We start from the raw sequence: 18,837 nt of genomic DNA, 5'->3' as shown, positions 1-18,837 counted from the left end.
TTATGAGTCAAAACAAAAAAATTGGACAGCAGGCGCTGGGAAGCATTTTTAAGCGATAAAAACAGCAAATGTGTGTAAAACTCCAACCAAAGCTTTGGGATTTAAACCACTGCCTGTAACTAGTATAAAGGGGAGAGTTTTACTCTAAAATGCAAGAGACTTTCCCGAGAAAGCATCATTTGTTCAGTTATGCGTCAAAATAAAAAATGTGAACAGCAGGCGCTGGGAAGCATTTTTAAGCAACAAAAACTGCAAATGTGTGTAAAACTCCAACCAAAGCTTTGGGATTCAAACCACTGCCTGTAACTCGGATAAAGGGGAGAGTTCTACTCTAAAAAGCAAGAGAATTCACTGGGAAAGCATCCTTTGTGAAGTTATGAGTTACAATCAAAAAAGTGTACAGCAGGTGCTGGGAAGCATTTTTAAGCAATAAAATCAGCAAATGTGTGTAAAGCTCCAACCAAAGCTTTGTGATTAAAATGACTGCCTTCAACTTGTATAAAGGGGAGAGTTCTACTCTAAAAAGCAAGAGAATTTACTGGGAAAGCATCCTTTGTGAAGTTATGAGTTACAAAAAACGTGTACAGCAGAGGGAGCTGGGAAGCATTTTCAAGCAATAAAAACAGCAAATGTGTGTAAAACTCCAACCAAAGCTTTGGGATTCAAACCACTGCCTGTAACTAGTATAAAGGAGAGAATTCTACTCTAAAAAGCAAGAGAATTTACTGGGAAAGCATCCTTTGTGAAGTTATGAGTTACAATAAACAAAGTGTACAGCAGAGGAAGCTGGGAAGCATTTTTTAGCAATAAAAACAGCAAATGTGTGTAAAACTCCAACCAAAGCTTTGGGATTCAAACCATTGCCTCTAACTAGTGTTAAGGGGAGTGTTCTACTCTAAAAAGCAAGAGAATTTACTGGGAAAGCATCCTTTGTGAAGTTATGAGTTACAAAAAACGTGTACAGCAGAGGGAGCTGGGAAGCATTTTCAAGCAATAAAAACAGCAAATGTGTGTAAAACTCCAACCAAAGCTTAGGGATTTAAACCACTGCCTGTAACTAGTATAAAGGGGAGAGAGTTAATCGAAAAAGCAAGAGAATTTACTGGGAAAACATCATTTGTGAAGTTATGAGTGAAAATAAAGAAAGTGTACAACAGGCACTGGGAAGCATTTTTAAGCAATAAAAACAGCAAATGTGTGCAAAACTCCAAACAAAGATTTGGGATTCAAACCACTGCCTGTAACTAGTATACAGGGGAGAGTTCTACTCTAAAAAGCAAGAGACTTTACTGGGAAAGCATCCTTTGTGAAGTCATGAGTGAAAATTAAAAAAAGTGTACAGCAGGCGCTGGGAAGCATTTTTAAGCGATAAAAACTGCAAATGTGTGTAAAACTCCAACCAAAGCATTGGGATTCAAACCACTGCCCGTAACTCGTATAAAGAGGAGAGTTTTACTCTAAAAAGCAAGAGAATTTTCTGGGAAAGAATCCTTTGTGAAGTTATGAATTACAAGAAAAAAGGTGTACAGCAGAGGGAGCTGGGGAGCATTTTTAAGCAATAAAAACAGCAAATGTGTGTAATACTCTAACCAAAGCTTTGGGATTCAAACCACTGCTTGTAACGAGTATAAAGGGGAGAGTTATACTCTAAAAAGTAAGAGAATTTACTTGGAAAGCATCCTTTGTGAAGTTATGAGTAAAAAAAAAAAGTGTACAGCAGGCGCTGGGAAGCATTTTTAAGCGATAAAAACTGCAAATTTGTGTAAAACTCCAACCAAAGCATTGGGATTCAAACCACTGCCCGTAACTCGTATAAAGAGGAGAGTTTTACTCTAAAAAGCAAGAGAATTTTCTGGGAAAGAATCCTTTGTGAAGTTATGAGTTACATGAAAAAAGGTGTACAGCAGAGGGAGCTGGGGAGCATTTTTAAGCAATAAAAACAGCAAATGTGTGTAATACTCTAACCAAAGCTTTGGGATTCAAACCACTGCTTGTAACGAGTATAAAGGGGAGAGTTATACTCTAAAAAGTAAGAGAATTTACTTGGAAAGCATCCTTTGTGAAGTTATGAGTAAAAAAAAAAAAGTGTACAGCAGGCGCTGGGAAGCATTTTTAAGCGATAAAAACTGCAAATTTGTGTAAAACTCCAACCAAAGCATTGGGATTCAAACCACTGCCCGTAACTCGTATAAAGAGGAGAGTTTTACTCTAAAAAGCAAGAGAATTTTCTGGGAAAGAATCCTTTGTGAAGTTATGAGTTACAAGAAAAAAAGTGTACAGCAGAGGGAGCTGGGGAGCATTTTTAAGCAATAAAAACAGCAAATGTGTGTAATACTCTAACCAAAGCTTTGGGATTCAAACCACTGCCTGGAACTAGGATAAAGGGGATAGTTTTACTCTAAAAAGCAAGAGACTTTACTGGGAAAGTGTCCTTTGTGAAGTTATGAGTTACAAGAAAAAAAGTGTACAGCAGAAGGAGCTGGGAAGCATTTTTAAGCAATAAAAACAGCAAATGTGTGTAAAACTCCAACCAAAGCTTTGGGATTCAAACCACTGCCTGTAACTAGTATTCAGGGGAGAGTTCTACTCTAAAAAGCAAGAGACTTTACTGGGAAAGCATCCTTTGTGAAGTTATGAGTGAAAAAAGAAATGTGTACAGCAGGCGCTGGGAAGCATTTTTCAGCAATAAAAACAGCAAATGTTTGTAAAACTTCAACCAAAGCTTTGGGATTCAAACCACTGCCTGTAACGAGTATAAAGGGGATAGTTTTACTCTAAAAAGCAAGACAATTTACTGGGAAAGCATCCTTTGTGAAGTTATGAGTTACAATCAAAAAATGTGTACAGCAGAGAGAGCTGGGAAGCATTTTTTAGCAATAAAAACTGCAAATGTGTGTAAAACTCCAACCAAAGCTTTGGAATTAAAACCACTGCCTGTGATTCATACAAAGGGTAGAGTTTTACTCAAAAATGCAACATAATTTACTTGGAAAGCATCCTTTCTGAAGTTATGAGTCAAAATAAAAAAAGTGTACAGCAGGCACTGGGAAGCATTTTTTAGCAATAAAAACAGCAAATGTTTGTAAAACTCCAACCAGAGCTTTGGAATTAAAACCACTGCCTGTAACGAGTATAAAGGGGATAGTTTTACTCTAAAAAGCAAGACAATTTACTGGGAAAGCATCCTTTGTGAAGTTATGAGTTACAATCAAAAAAAGTGTTCAGCAGAGGGAGCTGGGAAGCATTTTTTAGCAATAAAAACTGCAAATGTGTGTAAAACTCCAACCAGAGCTTTGGAATTAAAACCACTGACTGTAACTCGTACAAAGGGTAGAGTTTTACTAAGAAATGCAAGATAATTTACTTGGAAAGCATCCTTTCTGAAGTTATGAGTCAAAATAAAAAAAGTGTACAGCAGGCACTGGGAAGCATTTTTTAGCAATAAAAACAGCAAATGTTTGTAAAACTCCAACCAAAGCTTTGGGAATCAAACCACTGCCGTAACTAGGATAAAGGGGAGAGTTTTACTTGAAAAAGCAAGAGAATTTACTGGGAAAGCATCCTTTGTGAAGTTATGAGTTACAATAAAAAAAAGTGTACAGCAGGCGCTGGGAAGTATATTTAAGCGATAAAAACTGCAAATGTGTGTAAAACTTCAACCAAAGCTTTGGGATTCAAACCACTGCCTGTAACTAGTATAAAGGGGAGAGTTATACTCTAAAAAGCAAGAGACTTTACTGGGAAAGCATCTATTGTTAAGTTATGCGTCAAAAAAAAAAATGTGTACAGCAGGCGCTGGGAACCATTTTTAAGCAATAAAAACAGCAAATGTGTGTAAAACTCACACCAAAGCTTTGGGATTCACACCACTGCCTGTAACTAGTATAAAAGGGAGATTTCTACTCTCAAAACCAAGAGAATTTACTGGGAAATAATCCTTTGTGAAATTATGAGTCAAAATCTAGAAAGTGTACAGCAGGCGCTGGGAAGCATTTTTAAGCAATAAAAACTGCAAATGTGTGAAAAACTCAAACCAAAGCTTTGGGATTCAAACCACTGCCTGTAACGAGTATAAAGGGAATAGTTTTATTCTAAAAAGCAAGACAATTTACTGGGAAAGCATCCTTTGTGAAGTTATGAGTTACAATCAAAACAAGTGTACAGCAGAGGGAGCTGGGAAGCATTTTTTAGCAATAAAAACAGCAAATGTGTGTAAAACTCCAAACAAAGCTTTGGGAATTAAACCACTGCCGTAACTAGCATAAAGGGGTGACTTTTACTCTAAAAAGCAAGAGAATTTACTTGGAAAGCATCCTATGTGAAGTTATGAGTTACAATAAAAAAAGTGTCCAGCAGAGGGAGCTGGGAAGCATTTTTAAGGGATAAAAACTGCAAATGTGTGTAAAACTCCAACCAAAGCTTTGGGATTCAAACCACTGCCTGTAACGAGTATACAGGGGATAGTTTTACTCTAAAAAGCAAGATAATTTACTTGGAAAGCATCCTTTGTGAAGTTATGAGTTACAATAAAAAAAGTGTACAGCAGAGGGAGCTGGGAAGCATTTTAAGCAATAAAAACTGCAAATGTGTGTAAAACTAAAACCAAAGCTTTGGGATTCAAACCACTGCCTGTAACTCGTACTAAGGGGATAGTTTTACTCAAAAATGCAAGAGAATTTACTTGGAAAGCATACATTCTGAAGTTATGAGTGAAAATAAAAAAAGTGTACAGCAGGCGCTGGGAAGCATATTTAAGCGATAGAAACTGCAAATGTGTGTAAAACTCCAACCAAAGCTTTGGGATTCAAACCACTGCCCGTAACTCGTATAAAGGGGAGAGTTTTACTCAAAAATGCAAGAGAATTTACTTGGAAAGCATACATTCTGAAGTTATGAGTGAAAATAAAAAAAAGTGTACAGCAGGCGCTGGGAAGCATATTTAAGCGATAGAAACTGCAAATGTGTGTAAAACTCCAACCAAAGCTTTGGGATTCAAACCACTGCCCGTAACTCGTATAAAGGGGAGAGTTTTACTCAAAAATGCAAGAGAATTTACTTGGAAAGCATCCTTTGGGAAGTTATGAGTCAAAATAAAAAAAGTGTACAGCAGGCGCTGGGAAGCATTTTTAAGTGATAAAAACAGCAAATGTGTGTAAAACTCCAACCAAAGCTTTGGGATTCAAACCACTGCCTGTAACTAGTATAAAGGGGAGATTTCTACTCTCAAAACCAAGAGAATTTACTGGGAAATAATCCTTTGTGAAATTATGTGTCAAAATCTAGAAAGTGTACAGCAGGCGCTGGGAATCATTATTAAGCAACAAAAACTGCAAATGTGTGTAAAACTCCAACCAAAGCTTTGAGATTCAAACCACTGCCCGTAACTCGTATAAAGGGGAGAGTTTTACTCTAAAATGCAAGATAATTTACTTGGAAAGCATCCTTTGGGAAGTTATGAGTCAAAACAAAAAAATTGGACAGCAGGCGCTGGGAAGCATTTTTAAGCGATAAAAACAGCAAATGTGTGTAAAACTCCAACCAAAGCTTTGGGATTTAAACCACTGCCTGTAACTAGTATAAAGGGGAGAGTTTTACTCTAAAATGCAAGAGACTTTCCCGAGAAAGCATCATTTGTTCAGTTATGCGTCAAAATAAAAAATGTGAACAGCAGGCGCTGGGAAGCATTTTTAAGCAACAAAAACTGCAAATGTGTGTAAAACTCCAACCAAAGCTTTGGGATTCAAACCACTGCCTGTAACTCGGATAAAGGGGAGAGTTCTACTCTAAAAAGCAAGAGAATTCACTGGGAAAGCATCCTTTGTGAAGTTATGAGTTACAATCAAAAAAGTGTACAGCAGGTGCGGGGAAGCATTTTTAAGCAATAAAATCAGCAAATGTGTGTAAAGCTCCAACCAAAGCTTTGTGATTAAAATGACTGCCTTCAACTTGTATAAAGGGGAGAGTTCTACTCTAAAAAGCAAGAGAATTTACTGGGAAAGCATCCTTTGTGAAGTTATGAGTTACAAAAAACGTGTACAGCAGAGGGAGCTGGGAAGCATTTTCAAGCAATAAAAACAGCAAATGTGTGTAAAACTCCAACCAAAGCTTTGGGATTCAAACCACTGCCTGTAACTAGTATAAAGGAGAGAATTCTACTCTAAAAAGCAAGAGAATTTACTGGGAAAGCATCCTTTGTGAAGTTATGAGTTACAATAAACAAAGTGTACAGCAGAGGAAGCTGGGAAGCATTTTTTAGCAATAAAAACAGCAAATGTGTGTAAAACTCCAACCAAAGCTTTGGGATTCAAACCATTGCCTCTAACTAGTGTTAAGGGGAGTGTTCTACTCTAAAAAGCAAGAGAATTTACTGGGAAAGCATCCTTTGTGAAGTTATGAGTTACAAAAAACGTGTACAGCAGAGGGAGCTGGGAAGCATTTTCAAGCAATAAAAACAGCAAATGTGTGTAAAACTCCAACCAAAGCTTAGGGATTCAAACCACTGCCAGTAACTAGTATAAAGGGGAGAGTTATACACTAAAATGCAAGAGAATTTACTTGGAAAGCATCCTTTGTGAAGTTATGAGTCAAAATAAAAAAAGTGTACAGCAGGTGCTGGGAAGCATTTTTATGCGATAAAAACAGCAAATGTGTGTAAAACTCCAACCAAAGCTTTGGGATTCAAACCACTACCTGGAACTAGTGTTAAGGGGAGAGTTCTACTCTAAAAAGCAAGAGAATTTACTGGGAAAGCATCCTTTGTGAAGTTATGAGTCAAAATAAAAAACGTGTACAGCAGGAGCTGGGAAACATTTTTAAGCGATAAAAACAGCAAATGTGTGTAAAACTCCAACCAAAGCTTTGGGATTCAAACCACTGCCTGTAACTAGTTTAAAGGGGAGAGTTCTACTCTAAAAAGCAAGAGACTTTACTGGGAAAGCATCTATTGTTAAGTTATGCGTCAAAATAAAAAATGTGTACAGCAGGCGCTGTGGGAACCATTTTTAAGCGATAAAAACAGCAAATGTGTGTAAAACTCCAACCAAAGCTTTGGGATTCAAACCACTGCCTGTAACTAGTAAAAAAGGGGAGATTTCTACTCTCAAAACCAAGAGAATTTACTGGGAAAGCATCCTTTGTGAAGTTATGAGTTACAAAAAACGTGTACAGCAGAGGGAGCTGGGAAGCATTTTCAAGCAATAAAAACAGCAAATGTGTGTAAAACTCCAACCAAAGCTTTGGGATTCAAACCACTGTCTGTAACTAGTATAAAGGGGAGAGTTTTACTCCAAAATGCAAGAGAATTTACTTGGAAAGCATCCTTTGTGAAGTTATGAGTCAAAATAAAAAAAGTGTACAGCAGGCGCTGGGAAGCATTTTTAAGCGATAAAAACAGCAAATGTGTGTAAAACTCCAAGCAAAGCTTTGGGATTAAAATGACTGCCTGCAACTTGTATAAAGGGGTGAGTTCTACTCTAAAAAGCAAGAGACTTTACCGGGAAAGCATCATTTGTTAAGTTATGCGTCAAAATAAAAAATGTGAACAGCAGGCGCCGGGAAGCATTTTTAAGCAACAAAAACTGCAAATGTGTGTAAAACTCCAACCAAAGCTTTGGGATTCAAACCACTGCCTGTAACTCGGATAAAGGGGAGATTTCTACTCTAAAAAGCAAGAGAATTTACTTGGAAAGCATCCTTTCTGAAGTTATGAGTCAAAAAAAAAGAAGTGTACAGCAGGCACTGGGAAGCATTTTTTCGCAATAAAAACAGCAAATGTGTGTAAAACTCCAACCAAAGCTTTGGGAATCAAACCACTGCCGTAACTAGTACAAAGGGGAGAGTTTTACTCGAAAAAGCAAGAGAATTCACTGGGAAAGCATCCTTTGTGAAGTTATGAGTTACAATCAAAAAAGTGTACAGCAGGTGCTGGGAAGCATTTTTCAGCAATAAAATCAGCAAATGTGTGTAAAACTCCAACCAAAGCTTTGGGATTCAAACCACTGTCTGTAACTAGTATAAAGGGGAGAGTTTTACTCTAAAATTAAGAGAATTTACTTGGAAAGCATCCTTTGTGAAGTTATGAGTCAAAATAAAAAAAGTGTACAGCAGGCGCTGGGAAGCATTTTTAAGCGATAAAAACAGCAAATCTGTGTAAAACTCCAACCAAAGCTTTGGGATTCAAACCACTGCCTGTAACTAGTATTAAGGGGAGAGTTCTCTCTAAAAAGCAAGAGAATTTACGAGGAAAGCATCCTTTGTGAAGTTATGAGTTACAATAAACAAAGTGTACAGCAGAGGAAGCTGGGAAGCATTTTTAAGCAATAAAAACAGCAAATGTGTGTAAAACTCCAACCAAAGCTTTGGGATTCAAACCACTGCCTGTAACTCGTATAAAGGGGAGAGTTTTACTCTAAAGAGCAAGAGAATGTACTGGGAAAGCATCCTTTGTGAAGTTATGAGTGAAAATAAAAAAAGTGTACAGCAGTGCTTGGAAGCATTTTTCAGCGATAAAAACTGCAAATGTGTGTAAAACTCCAACCAAAGCTTTGGGATTGAAACCAGTGCCTGTCATTCATATAAAGGGGAGAGTTTTCCGCTAAAATGCAAGAGAAATTACTTGGAAAGCATCCTTTGTGAAGTTATGAGTCAAAATAAAAAAAGTGTACAGCAGGCACTGGGAAGCTTTTTTTCGCAATAAAAACAGCAAATGTGTGTAAAACTCCAACCAAAGCTTTGGGAATCAAACCACTGCCGTAACTAGTATAAAGGGGAGAGTTTTACTCTAAAAAGCAAGATAATTTACTGGGAAAGCATCCTTTGTGAAGTTATGAGTTACAATAAAAAAAAGTGTCCAGCAGAGGGAGCTGGGAAGCATTTTCAAGCGATAAAAACTGCAAATGTGTGTAAAACTCCAACCAAAGCTTTGGGATTCAAACCACTGCCCGTAACTCGTATAAAGGGGAGAGTTTTACTCTAAAATGCAAGAGAATTTACTTGGAAAGCATCCTTTGGGAAGTTATGAGTCAAAATAAAAAAAGTGTACAGCAGGCGCTGGGAAGCATTTTTAAGCGATAAAAACAGCAAATGTGTGTAAAACTCCAACCAAAGCTTTGGGATTCAAACCACTGCCTGTAACTAGTTTAAAGGGGAGAGTTCTACTCTAAAAAGCAAGAGACTTTACTGGGAAAGCATCTATTGTTAAGTTATGCGTCAAAATAAAAAATGTGTACAGCAGGCGCTGTGGGAACCATTTTTAAGCAATAAAAACAGCAAATGTGTGTAAAACTCACACCAAAGCTTTGGGATTCAAACCACTGCCTGTAACTAGTAAAAAAGGGGAGATTTCTACTCTCAAAACCAAGAGAATTTACTGGGAAAGCATCCTTTGTGAAGTTATGAGTTACAAAAAACGTGTACAGCAGAGGGAGCTGGGAAGCATTTTCAAGCAATAAAAACAGCAAATGTGTGTAAAACTCCAACCAAAGCTTTGGGATTCAAACCACTGTCTGTAACTAGTATAAAGGGGAGAGTTTTACTCCAAAATGCAAGAGAATTTACTTGGAAAGCATCCTTTGTGAAGTTATGAGTCAAAATAAAAAAAGTGTACAGCAGGCGCTGGGAAGCATTTTTAAGCGATAAAAACAGCAAATGTGTGTAAAACTCCAACCAAAGCTTTGGGATTAAAATGACTGCCTGCAACTTGTATAAAGGGGTGAGTTCTACTCTAAAAAGCAAGAGACTTTACCGGGAAAGCATCATTTGTTAAGTTATGCGTCAAAATAAAAAATGTGAACAGCAGGCGCCGGGAAGCATTTTTAAGCAACAAAAACTGCAAATGTGTGTAAAACTCCAACCAAAGCTTTGGGATTCAAACCACTGCCTGTAACTCGGATAAAGGGGAGAGTTCTACTCTAAAAAGCAAGAGAATTCACTGGGAAAGCATCCTTTGTGAAGTTATGAGTCAAAATAAAAAAAGTGTACAGCAGGCGCTGGGAAGCATTTTTAAGCGATAAAAACAGCAAATCTGTGTAAAACTCCAACCAAAGCTTTGGGATTCAAACCACTGCCTGTAACTAGTATTAAGGGGAGAGTTCTCCTCTAAAAAGCAAGAGAATTTACGAGGAAAGCATCCTTTGTGAAGTTATGAGTTACAAAAAAACGTGTACAGCAGAGGGAGCTGGGAAGCATTTTCAAGCAATAAAAACAGCAAATGTGTGTAAAACTCCAACCAAAGCTTTGGGATTCAAACCACTGCCTGTAACTCGTATAAAGGGGAGAGTTCTACTCTAAAAAGCAAGAGAATTTACTGGGAAAGCATCCTTTGGGAAGTTATGAGTTACAATAAACAAAGTGTACAGCAGAGGAAGCTGGGAAGCATTTTTAAGCAATAAAAACAGCAAATGTGTGTAAAACTCCAACCAAAGCTTTGGGATTCAAACCACTGCCTGTAACTCGTATAAAGGGGAGAGTTTTACTCTAAAAAGCAAGAGAATGTACTGGGAAAGCATCCTTTGTGAAGTTATGAGTGAAAATAAAAAAAGTGTACAGCAGTGCTTGGAAGCATTTTTCAGCGATAAAAACTGCAAATGTGTGTAAAACTCCAACCAAAGCTTTGGGATTGAAACCAGTGCCTGTCATTCATATAAAGGGGAGAGTTTTCCGCTAAAATGCAAGAGAAATTACTTGGAAAGCATCCTTTGTGAAGTTATGAGTCAAAATAAAAAAGTGTACAGCAGGCGCTGGGAAGCATTTTTCAGCGATAAAAACAGCAAATGTGTGTAAAACTCCAACCAAAGCTTTGGGATTCAAACCACTCCCTGTAAATAGTGTTAAGGGGAGAGTTGTATTCTTAAAAGCAAGAAAATTTACTGGGAAAGCATCCTTTGTGAAGTAATGAGTTACAAAAAACGTGTACAGCAGAGGGAGCTGGGAAGCATTTTCAAGCAATAAAAACAGCAAATCTGTGTAAAACTCCAACCAAAGCTTTGGGATTCAAACCACTGCCTGTAACTAGTATGAAGGGGAGAGTTTTACTCTAAAAAGCAAGAGAATTTACCTGGAAAGCATCCTTTGTGAAGTTATGAGTGACAATAAAAAAAGTGTACAGCAGAGGGAGCTGGGAAGGTTTTTTTAGCAATAAAAACAGCAAATGTGTGTAAAACTCCAACCAAAGCTTTGGGATACAAACCACTGCCTGTAACTCGTATTAAGGGGATAGTTCTCCTCTAAAAAGCAAGAGAATGTACGAGGAAAGCATCCTTTGTGAAGTTATGAGTTACAAAAAACGTGTACAGCAGAGGAAGCTGGGAAGCATTTTCAAGCAATAAAAACAGCAAATGTGTGTAAAACTCAAACCAAAGCTTTGGGATTCAAACCACTGCCTGTAACTAGTATAAAGGGGAGAGTTCTACTCTAAAAAGCAAGAGAATTTACTGGGAAAGCATCCTTTGTGAAGTTATGAGTTACAATAAAAAAAGTGTACAGCAGAGGGAGCTGGGAAGCATTTTTAAGCAATAAAAACAGCAAATGTGTGTAAAAATCCAACCAAAGCTTTGGGATTCAAACCAATGCCTGTAACTCGTATTAAGGGGAGCGTTCCACTCTAAAAATCAAGATAATTTACTGGGAAAGCAGCCTTTGTGAAGTTATGAGTTACAAAAAACTTGTACAGCAGAAGGAGCTGGGAAGCATTTTCAAGCAATAAAAACAGCAAATGTGTGTAAAACTCCAACCAAACCTTTGGGATTCAAACCTCTGCCTGTAACCAGGATAAAGGGGAGTCTTCTACTCTAAAAAGCAAGAGAATTTACTGGGAAAGCATCCTTTGTGAAGTTATGAGTGAAAATAAAAAAAGTGTACAGTAGTGCTTGGAAGCATTTTTCAGCGATAAAAACGGCAAATGTGTGTAAAACTCCAACCAAAGCTTTGGGATTGAAACCAGTGCCTGTCATTAGTATAAAGGGGAGAGTTTTACGCTAAAATGCAAGAGAATTTTCTGGGAAAGCATCCTTTGTGAAGTTATGAGTTACAATAAAAAAAGTGTACAGCAGAGGAAGCTGGGAAGCATTTTCAAGCAATAAAAACAGCAAATGTGTGTAAAACTCCAACCAAAGCTTTGGGATTCAAACCACTGCCTGTAACTAGGATAAAGGGGAGAGTTCTACTCTAAAAAGCAAGATAATTTACTGGGAAAGCATCCTTTGTGAAGTTATGAGTTACAATAAAAAAAGTGTGCAGCAGAGGGAGCTGGGAAGGATTTTTAAGCAATAAAAACTGCAAATGTGTGGAAAACTCCAACCAAAGCTTTGGGATTCAAACATTTGCATATAACGATTACGAAGGGGAGAGTTTTACTCTAAAAAGCAAGAGAATTTACTGGGAAGGCATCCTTTGTGAAGTTATGAGTGACAATAAAAAAAGTGGACAGCAGAGGGAGCTGGGAAGCTTTTTAAGCAATAAAAACAGCAAATGTGTGTAAAACTCCACCCAAAGCTTTGTGATTGAAACCAGTGCCTGTAACTCGTAATAAGGGGAGAGTTCTCCACTAAAAAGCAAGAGAATTTACTAGGAAAGCATCCTTTGTAAAATTATGAGTGACAATAAAAAAAGTGTACAGCAGAGGGAGCTGGGAAGCTTTTTTAAGCAATAAAAACAGCAAATGTGTGTAAAACTCCAACCAAAGCTTTGGGATTCAAAAAACTGCCTGTAACTCGTATTAAGGGGAGAGTTCTCCACTAAAAAGCAAGAGAATTTACTAGGAAAGCATCCTTTGTGAAGTTATGAGTTACAAAAAACGTGTACAGCAGAGGGAGCTGGGAAGCATTTTCAAGCAATAAAAACAGCAAATGTGTTTAAAACTCCAACCAAACCTTTGGGATTCATACCACTGCCTGTAACCAGGATAAAGGGGAGAGTTCTCCTCTAAAAAGCAAGAGAATTTACTGGGAAAGCATCCTTTGTGAAGTTATGAGTGAAAATAAAAAAAGTGTACAGCAGGCGCTGGGAAGCATTTTTAAGCAATAAAAACAGCAAATGTGTGTAAAACTCCAACCAAAGCTTTGTGATTCAAACCACTGCCTGTAAAGAGTATAAAGGGGAGAGTTCTCCTCTAAAAAGCAAGAGAATTTACTGGGAAATCATCCTTTGTGAAGTTATGAGTGAAAATAAAAAAAAATTTCACCAGGCGCTGGGAAGCATTTTTAAGCGATAAAACAGCAAATGTGTGTAAAACTCCAACCAAAGCTTTGGGATTCAAACCACTGCCTGTAACTAGTGTTAAGGGGAGAGTTCTGTTCTAAAAAGCAAGATAATTTACTGGGAAAGCATCCTTTGTGAAGTTATGAGTGACAATAAAAAAAGTGTACAGCAGAGGGAGCTGGGAAGCTTTTTTAAGCAATAAAAACAGCAAATGTGTGTAAAACTCCAACCAAAGCTTTGGGATTCAAAAAACTGCCTGTAACTCGTATTAAGGGGAGAGTTCTCCACTAAAAAGCAAGAGAATTTACTAGGAAAGCATCCTTTATGAAGTTATGAGTTACAAAAAACGTGTACAGCAGAGGGAGCTGGGAAGCATTTTCAAGCAATAAAAACAGCAAATGTGTTTAAAACTCCAACCAAACCTTTGGGATTCATACCACTGCCTGTAACCAGGATAAAGGGGAGAGTTTTACTCTAAAAAGCAAGAGAATTTACTGGGAAAGCATCCTTTGTGAAGTTCTGAGTCAACATGTAAAAAGTGTACAGCAGGCGCTGGGAAGCATTTTTAAGCAATAAAAACAGCAAATGTGTGTAAAACTCCAACCAAAGCTTTGTGATTCAAACCACTGCCTGTAAAGAGTATAAAGGGGAGAGTTCTCCTCTAAAAAGCAAGAGAATTCACTGGGAAATAATCCTTTGTGAAGTTATGAGTTACAATAAAAAAAGTGTGCAGCAGAGGGAGCTGGGAAGGATTTTTAAGCAATAAAAACTGCAAATGTGTGGAAAACTCCAACCAAAGCTTTGGGATTCAAACCACTGCCTGTAACTCGTATTAAGGGGAGAGTTCTCCTCTAAAAAGCAAGAGAATTTTCTAGGAAAGCATCCTTTGTGAAGTTATGAGTTACAAAAAACGTGTACAGCAGATGGAGCTGGGAAGCATTTCCAAGCAATATAAACAGCAAATGTTTGTAAAAATCCAACCAAACCTTTGGGATTCAAACCTCTGCCTGTAACCAGGATAAAGGGGATAGTTCTACTCTAAAAAGCAAGAGAATTTACTGGGAAAGCATCCTTTGTGAAGTTATGAGTGAAAATAAAAAAAGTGTACAGCAGCCGCTGGGAAGCATTTTTAAGCAATAAAAACAGCAAATGTGTGTAAAACTCCAACCAAAGCTTTGTGATTCAAACCACTGCCTGTAAAGAGTATAAAGGGGAGAGTTCTCCTCTAAAAAGCAAGATAATTTACTGGGAAATCATCCTTTGTGAAGTTATGAATGAAAATAAAAAAAAATGGTCACCAGGCGCTGGGAAGCATTTTTAAGCGATAAAACAGCAAATGTGTGTAAAACTCCAACCAAAGCTTTGGGATTCAAACCACTGACTGTAACTAGTATAAGGGGAGAGGTTCTGTTATGAAAAAAGCAAGAGACTTTACTGGGAAAGCATTCCTTTGTGAAGTTATGAGTTACAATAAAAAAAGTGTACAGCAGAGGGAGCTGGGAAGCATTTTTAAGCAATAAAAACCGCAAATGTGTGTAAAACTCCACCCAAAGCTTTGGGATTCAAACCACTGCCTGTAACTCGTAATAAGGGGAGAGTTCTCCTCTAAAAAGCAAGAGAATTTACTAGGAAAGCATCCTTTGTGAAGTTATGAGTTACAAAAAACGTGTACAGCAGATGGAGCTGGGAAGCATTTTCAAGCAATAAAAACAGCAAATGTGTGTAAAAATCCAACCAAACCTTTGGGATTCATAACCTCTGCCTGTAACCAGGATAAAGGGGATAGTTCTACTCTAAAAAGCAAGAGAATTTACTGGGAAAGTATCCTTTGTGAAGTTATGAGTCAAAATAAAAAAGTGTACAGCAGTGCTTGGAATGCATTTTTCAGCGATAAAAACTGCAAATGTGTGTAAAACTCCAACCAAAGCTTTGTGATTGAAACCAGTGCCTGTAAGTTAGTATAAAGGGGAGAGTTCTCACGCTAAAAAGCAAGAGAATTCACTGGGAAATAATCCTTTGTGAAGTTATGAGTTACAATAAAAAAAGTGTGCAGCAGAGGGAGCTGGGAAGGATTTTTAAGCAATAAAAACTGCAAATGTGTGGAAAACTCCAACCAAAGCTTTGGGATTCAAACCATTTCATATAACGATTACGAAGGGGAGAGTTTTACTCTAAAAAGCAAGAGAATTTACTGGGAAAGCATCCTTTGTGAAGTTATGCGTGACAATAAAAAAAGTGGACAGCAGAGGGAGCTGGGAAGCTTTTTTAAGCAATAAAAACAGCAAATGTGTGTAAAACTCCACCCAAAGCTTTGGGATTCAAACCACTGCCTGTAACTCGTATTAAGGGGAGAGTTCTCCTCTAAAAAGCAAGAGAATTTTCTAGGAAAGCATCCTTTGTGAAGTTATGAGTTACAAAAAACGTGTACAGCAGATGGAGCTGGGAAGCATTTCCAAGCAATATAAACAGCAAATGTTTGTAAAAATCCAACCAAAGCTTTGGGATTCAAACCATCTGCATATAACAGGATTACGAAGGGGATAGTTTCTACTCTAAAAAGCAAGAGAATTTACTGGGAAAGCATCCTTTGTGAAGTTATGAGTGACAATAAAAAAAGTGGACAGCAGAGGGAGCTGGGAAGCTTTTTTAAGCAATAAAAACAGCAAATGTGTGTAAAACTCCAACCAAAGCTTTGTGATTCAAACCACTGCCTGTAAAGAGTATAAAGGGGAGAGTTCTCCTCTAAAAAGCAAGATAATTTACTGGGAAATCATCCTTTGTGAAGTTATGAATGAAAATAAAAAAAATGGTCACCAGGCGCTGGGAAGCATTTTTAAGCGATAAAACAGCAAATGTGTGTAAAACTCCAACCAAAGCTTTGGGATTCAAACCACTGACTGTAACTAGTATAAAGGGGAGGGTTTTATGAAAAAAACAAGAGACTTTACTGGGAAAGCATTCTTTGTGAAGTTATGAGTTACAATAAAAAAAGTGTACAGCAGAGGGAGCTGGGAAGCATTTTTAAGCAATAAAAACCGCAAATGTGTGTAAAACTCCACCCAAAGCTTTGGGATTCAAACCACTGCCTGTAACTCGTAATAAGGGGAGAGTTCTCCTCTAAAAAGCAAGAGAATTTACTAGGAAAGCATCCTTTGTGAAGTTATGAGTTACAAAAAACGTGTACAGCAGATGGAGCTGGGAAGCATTTTCAAGCAATAAAAACAGCAAATGTGTGTAAAAATCCAACCAAACCTTTGGGATTCAAACCTCTGCCTGTAACCAGGATAAAGGGGATAGTTCTACTCTAAAAAGCAAGAGAATTTACTGGGAAAGTATCCTTTGTGAAGTTATGAGTCAAAATAAAAAAAGTGTACAGCAGTGCTTGGATGCATTTTTCAGCGATAAAAACTGCAAATGTGTGTAAAACTCCAACCAAAGCTTTGTGATTGAAACCAGTGTCTGTCGTTAGTATAAAGGGGAGAGTTTCACGCTAAAATGCAAGAGAATTTACTTGGAAAGCATCCTTTGTGAAGTTATGAGTCAAAATAAAAAAAGTGTACAGCAGGCGCTGGGAAGCATTTTTCAGCGATAAAAACAGCAAATGTGTGTAAAACTCCAACCAAATCTTTGGGATTCAAACCACTGCCTGTAACTAGTGTTAAGGGGAGAGTTCTGTTCTAAAAAGCAAGAGAATTTACTGGGAAATCATCCTTTGTGAAGTTATGAGGTACAAAAAACGTGTCCAGCAGAGGGAGCTGGGAAGCATTTTCAAGCAATAAAAACAGCAAATGTGTGTAAAACTCCAACCAAAGCTTTGGGATTCAAACCACTGCCTGTAACTAGTATAAAGAGGAGAGTTCTCCTCTAAAAAGCAAGAGAATTTACTGGGAAAGCATCCTTTGTGAAGTTATGAGTGAAAATAAAAAAAGTGTACAGCAGGCGCTGGGAAGCATTTTTAAGAAATAAAAACTGCAAATGTGTGGAAAACTCCAACCAAAGCTTTGGGATTCAAACCATTGCATATAACGATTACGAAGGGGAGAGTTTTACTCTAAAAAGCAAGAGAATTTACTGGGAAAGCATCCTTTGTGAAGTTATGAGTGACAATAAAAAAAGTGGACAGCAGAGGGAGCTGGGAAGCTTTTTTAAGCAATAAAAACAGCAAATGTGTGTAAAACTCCACCCAAAGCTTTGGGATTCAAACCACTGCCTGTAACTCGTATTAAGGGGAGAGTTCTCCTCTAAAAAGCAAGAGAATTTACTAGGAAAGCATCCTTTGTGAAGTTCTGAGTTACAAAAAACGTGTACAGCAGATGGAGCTGGGAAGCATTTCCAAGCAATAAAAACAGCAAATGTGTGTAAAACTCCAACCAAACCTTTGGGATTCAAACCTCTGCCTGTAACCAGGATAAAGGGGATAGTTCTACTCTAAAAAGCAAGAGAATTTACTGGGAAAGTATCCTTTGTGAAGTTATGAGTGAAAATAAAAAAAAGTGTACAGCAGTACTTGGATGCATTTTTCAGCGATAAAATCTGCAAATGTGTGTAAAACTCCAACCAAAGCTTTGTGATTGAAACCAGTGCCTGTAACTCGTAATAAGGGGAGAGTTCTCCACTAAAAAGCAAGAGAATTTACTAGGAAAGCATCCTTTGTGAAATTATGAGTGACAATAAAAAAAGTGTACAGCAGAGGGAGCTGGGAAGCTTTTTTAAGCAATAAAAACAGCAAATGTGTGTAAAACTCCAACCAAAGCTTTGCGATTCAAAAAACTGCCTGTAACTCGTATTAAGGGGAGAGTTCTCCACTAAAAAGCAAGAGAATTTACTAGGAAAGCATCCTTTGTGAAGTTATGAGTTACAAAAAACGTGTACAGCAGAGGGAGCTGGGAAGCATTTTCAAGCAATAAAAACAGCAAATGTGTTTAAAACTCCAACCAAACCTTTGGGATTCATACCACTGCCTGTAACCAGGATAAAGGGGAGAGTTCTCCTCTAAAAAGCAAGAGAATTTACTGGGAAAGCATCCTTTGTGAAGTTATGAGTGAAAATATAAAAAGTGTACAGCAGGCGCTGGGAAGCATTTTTAAGCAATAAAAACAGCAAATGTGTGTAAAACTCCAACTAAAGCTTTGTGATTCAAACCACTGCCTGTAAAGAGTATAAAGGGGAGAGTTCTCCTCTAAAAAGCAAGAGAATTTACTGGGAAATCATCCTTTGTGAAGTTATGAGTGAAAATAAAAAAAATTTCACCAGGCGCTGGGAAGCATTTTTAAGCGATAAAACAGCAAATGTGTGTAAAACTCCACCCAAAGCTTTGGGATTCAAACCACTGCCTGTAACTCGTAATAAGGGGAGAGTTCTCCTCTAAAAAGCAAGAGAATTTTCTAGGAAAGCATCCTTTGTGAAGTTATGAGTTACAAAAAACGTGTACAGCAGATGGAGCTGGGAAGCATTTTCAAGCAATAAAAACAGCAAATGTGTGTAAAAATCCAACCAAACCTTTGGGATTCAAACCTCTTCCTGTAACCAGGATAAAGTGGATAGTTCTACTCTAAAAAGCAAGAGAATTTACTGGGAAAGTATCCTTTGTGAAGTTATGAGTCAAAATAAAAAAAGTGTACAGCAGTGCTTGGATGCATTTTT

Source organism: Phycodurus eques, chromosome 11 (genome assembly GCF_024500275.1).
Source record: "Phycodurus eques isolate BA_2022a chromosome 11, UOR_Pequ_1.1, whole genome shotgun sequence".
In the NCBI taxonomy this organism is placed as follows: Eukaryota; Metazoa; Chordata; class Actinopteri; order Syngnathiformes; family Syngnathidae; genus Phycodurus; species Phycodurus eques.
The sequence above is the reverse complement of the archived record's forward strand: the minus strand, read 5'-3'. Positions refer to the sequence as shown.